General features: G+C 54.6%; 1 long non-coding RNA gene across 1 annotated transcript; it reads left to right on the top strand.

Annotated features, from left to right (window-relative positions):
* The first annotated feature begins 99 nt into the window (after positions 1 to 99).
* LOC125928834 (uncharacterized) lies at positions 100 to 4351 on the top strand. The gene is made up of 2 exons (XR_007459761.1): positions 100 to 1558; positions 2665 to 4351. It is a non-coding gene; the product is annotated as an uncharacterized LOC125928834 (long non-coding RNA).
* The last annotated feature ends 319 nt before the right edge of the window (positions 4352 to 4670 follow it).

Genomic DNA, 4670 nt, shown 5'->3' with positions numbered 1-4670 from the left:
AGGGGCGGGGCCGAGGAGGGTCAGCCCCCCCGCCCCTGCCGAGCGGGCAGCCGAGAGCTGGGACGCGGTGCCGCAGCGCCCCCCCACCCCTAAGCGCTCTCCCGCAGTCCCCCTCCTCCGGCCGCCGCAGAGCAGGCGCCGCCCCCTTCCCCCCCTCCCCGGCTCTGCGTCTGGCGCAGCTGGGGGACGACGGGAGGGGTCTCGCCCGAGCCCGGTGGGTGGAGAAGATTCTGTTATCATCCTTCGGTCCGGGTTTCCCTGTGCCTGCGACCCCAGTTCCCCCGCACTGGGGGCTCCGGGGTTCAGGGACCCCTTTGGGGAAGTGGTTCCCAGTGGTTCCCGGCGTCCCAGGGAGGACGCCAGGGTTGAGGGTGGGGGCAGGCGGCATCTCACGACCAGAATCGGGCCCTGGGCCGCCCTTCTGGAGCCATGGCTGACTCTGGGGGCTTCTGGAAGTTGACTCTGCGGTTCTGTGCGCGCCCCTGGGCATCCCAGAGGCTGGGAAATCTCGAGCAAACGAGATGTGACACTACCCTGCCTACATAGTAGGTGCTCAGTAAGCCTCGGCCCGCACATAGCGGATCTCCACCGGGCCGGGAGCACCCACTCTGAGGCCTGAGGTCTCATCCCATGTGCACACTCTCGTAGGTTTTCAGAAGGGAAAACTGAGGCCCGGAGAGGGCACCTCATTTTCCCCTGGTCAACCGGCATGTCGGGAGCCCGAGGACCCTAATCCTGGCGCCTTCTCCAGGGCGCTCCGCTGGGGGGAGGGGAACGCTGTGCAGGTGGCCTTGCCTCTCCCAAACTTGAAGCCGGAGGAAATGGGGTGCCTATTCTGGTTCTGGCAAGGGAAGGGTTAAGGGGATAGCGACCCCTTCCCCCACCCTCCTTGCGTCTCTCTCCCCCTCTCCACCCTCCTTCCTCATCTCTAATCTGCCTCTGTTAATCCCCAGCTTGAGTCCTCTGTCCCTCCCTCTTAGGTACCTCAGAGGAACGGGGGGAATGGGTTGATAGCAGCCAGATCCCAGGGGTTGGGGTCCAGGGGACAACAGGGGGCGGCACAGACGGAGCCCCCACCCATCGTTTCCCCCAGGAGGCCACCCCTGGGCTGTGGGAACAGTGCTGTATGTGAGCCTGCTCAGTTACCTTCGTAGCAGCCCTATAACTCCATCTCCGTTTTATAAGGAAACTGAGGCTCAGAGAGGTTTAGATAGGTCCCTGAGGTCACCCAGCTAGTCCAGAGGATGCTTTCCTGACTGAATCGCATCATTTCAGCTTCTTCTGTGATCTGAATAGGCTGAGAATCTCTCAGACCATCACCTCCTGCTTCCTGTATAACCCTAGGACACAGCTGAGCTGAGTTTCTGCCACTGTGGAGCAAAGCCCCCCCCCCCCCCCCTTCCTCCAGATGTTTGGCCTGAAGTTCTTTCACTCTGTTTCATTCCTGGGAGACGGAAGGGATTCGTCAACGCGTGAAAAGTGTCCAGCCTCACGCAGACCAAAGAGAGGATAACAAACAGGAAGAAAACACCGTATGCTTTGGCACTCATCAAAGAAAGTAGGTAAAGATGTTTAAACTGATAAAAGCTAGTGCTGGTGAGGATGTGGTGAAACAAGCATTTTCATAAACGGCTTGGAGGTGAACGTGGGTATGAATTGGGAGAGCCGTTTGGCATGCGCGGCGGAGGCCTAAGACAAGGTTCGACCTTATGGTCTAACTTCTGGGAGTCTGTCGCGAACTTCTACGACGTATTCGTGCCCCTGAAGATGCCATTGCGGTATGCTTGTGAAAATGGCCATACGGCGTTTCTCAGCCCTTTTTTTCATTATATCACCCTGGAGCTGTTTTAGACTTTTTATTTCCTAATCATCTCTCATCAACTTTTTTTAAAAAATTTATTTATTTTTGAGAGAGGGAGAGCGAGAGAGACTGGGGGGGGAGGGAGAGAGTACAAGTGGGGTGGGAGGGGCAGAGAGAGAGAGAGAGAGAGAGAATCAGAGAGAGAGAGAGAGAGAGAATCTGAAGTGGCGACCAGGCTCTGAGCCGTCAGCCCAGAGCCCAACACGGGGCTCCAATTCACGGGGTACAAGATCATGACCTGAGCCAAGGTCGGATGCTTCACCGACGGAGCCCCCCGGGCGCCCCATCTCTCATCCACTTTTAACACCACAGGTATACTGCATGTTTGTTTCCTACTGTATGTAGATCTGTGTTTTGTACATTAGAAGAAGAAGATTTTATTCACCGCCCCCGTCCCCGTCCCCCTCGGGATCAGTTTTGCTCCTGTGGAGAACGCAGGCGACCCATAATGGCGCAGCCTCCTGATGAAACGAGACAGTCTTTAAAAAGAATGAAGTTCCATGGGGCGCCTGGGTGGCTCCGTCGGTTAAGCTCTTGGTTTCAGCTCAGGTCATGATCTCATGGTCGAGAGTTGGGGCCCTGTGTCGGGTTCCGAGCTGACGGTGCAGAGCCTGCTTGGGATTCTCTGTCTCTGTCTCTGTCTCTCTCTCTCAAAACAACCTTTAAAATGCCCAACACCAAACGCCCAAGAGCCTGTGAGTACACTGACCTCTTCCACTCTGCAACCACTTTGGAAAACGGACGGACGTGCATCACAACACTGAATATTCATGTGCCACATAACGTGGCCTTTCCTCTCCCAGGTACGTCTCCACAAGGAGCCCTTGCTCGCTGCCTCCGGGAACAGTGATCACTGCCCTGCGAAGAAGGCAAAAACCCAGAAGCAAGCCAAGTGCCCATCGCTGGGAGAAGGGAGAGGTGCACTGTGGGAAATTCACCTACAGGCGTATTAATCAGCAGCCCGGCCGTGTTCCCACCCCAGGCGAACAGCACGGAGGGACCGAACAACGTGACATTGGGTGCGACGACGCTCAACCGACCGAGCCACCCGGGTGCCCCAGCATGATAGTCTCTTTATGAAGTTATGATACTTGAAATGGAAATGATATTTTGGGGGTCACAACCATTTGAGACAGAGTTATCTTTAAGCGGGGGAAGGGATCAATTCCAGATCGCGGGGTGGGGTTACTTCAGGGAGAGGAGTCAGAGAGCAGGATGGGGTTATTGCTAAAATTCTGTTTATCCAGGTGGTGTTCAGTTGGCGGGTGTTTATTCCATGAGCAGACTGTAAAATTTACTGATAAATGGAGCGATGACGACGGTAAGTCATGGGGCGGACTGGGATTGAACTCATTCTAGCATCTGAAGCCCAAGCAAACGGCGGAAGCACCAGCTCAGAGCCACGTGCCAGAGGGAGCTGTGGCCCCACGCAGGGGGTGCGGGGATGTCCATAGGGGTGATTCACTGCTCCGTCCCGGGCACGGAGAACAGCTCCTGCTGCATAGTAGGTGGTCAAGAAATATTTGTTGAATCAATGAAAGTTTCAGAGGGATCAAAGGCCTTGTAAAGTCCCCTCTTATTTACTTATTTTGAGAGAGAGAGAGAGGGGGCAGGGGAGGGGCAGAGAAAGAGGGGGAGAGAGAGAATCCCAAGCAGCTGAGCCCAAATCAAGTCAGACGCTTCACCCACTGAGCCACCCAGGAGCCCCGTAAAATCCGCTTTGAAAAGCCAATCATATAGGGGCGCCTGGGTGGCTCAGTCGGTGAAGCGTCCCACTTTGGCTCGGGCCATGATCTCACAGTTCCTGCGTTCGAGCCCTGCATTGGGCTCTGTACTGATGGCTCAGAGCCCGCTTCAGATCTTCTGTCCCCGCTCTCTGCCCCTCCTCCTCCTCCTCTCTCTCTTTCAAAACTAAACATTAAGAAAAGAGAAGAAAAAAAACTACTTAAAAAACCCCCAAATCATATATATGTATGTAATATACTGGTATGTATTATATATACATGTAAAATGTATAACGTGAAATGTAGATGCGTTTATGTATTATATATTATGATTTAGTATACGATGCATGTTTGTGTATTTGTATGCGTATGTCTGAAATATGTTTTTTAAGTAACTAAACACGTAAATGCACATAGTTAGTAGAATCGGACACACAGGCACACACACGCACACACCCCCCAGGGTTGCTCAATCACAGCGCTGACGTGAACTGAGGTCCAAGATGCTTTGTGACGGAAGGGAAGCAGAAAGCAAACCCGAACCGCTGAATCATTGAAGACATACTTCCAGCATTCGTGCAAGAACACAGCCAGAGCCACACGGGGCCAAGCTGCAGGCACTGACCCGGTGACGTGGGGGGCATGTCTAGCCCCATTCTGCAGCTAATTACCCCAAGTCCCTTTCTGCTCAACTCTGCCCCAGTAGCCCCAAAGCAGCCCCGGACGAGCAGTAAACCCATGGGCACGGCCGTGTGTCTGGCTTCTCTATGTTAGCATAAGTCTCTCTAATGTTTATTTATTTTCGAGAGAGAGAGAGAGAGAGAGGGAGAGAACGAGCAGGGGAGGGGCAGAGAGAGAGAGGGACGGAGCATCGGAAGCAGGCTCCGCCCTACTGCAGAGAGCCCGATGTGGGGCTCGAACTCTCGCCCCCTGAGATCATGACCTGAGCCAAAGGGACGCTCAACCAACTGAGCCATCCGGGCGCCCCGCTCAGCATAGTTATTTTGGGGTTCGGCCATTCGGTCACCTATGCCTTTTTATCGCTGGCTAGGGTCCCGCCGTCTGGATGGGTCACCCTGGTTTAT

Source organism: Panthera uncia, chromosome A2, assembly GCF_023721935.1.
Source record: "Panthera uncia isolate 11264 chromosome A2, Puncia_PCG_1.0, whole genome shotgun sequence".
Lineage (NCBI taxonomy): Eukaryota > Metazoa > Chordata > Mammalia > Carnivora > Felidae > Panthera > Panthera uncia.
The sequence above is the reverse complement of the archived record's forward strand: the minus strand, read 5'-3'. Positions and strand labels throughout refer to the sequence as shown.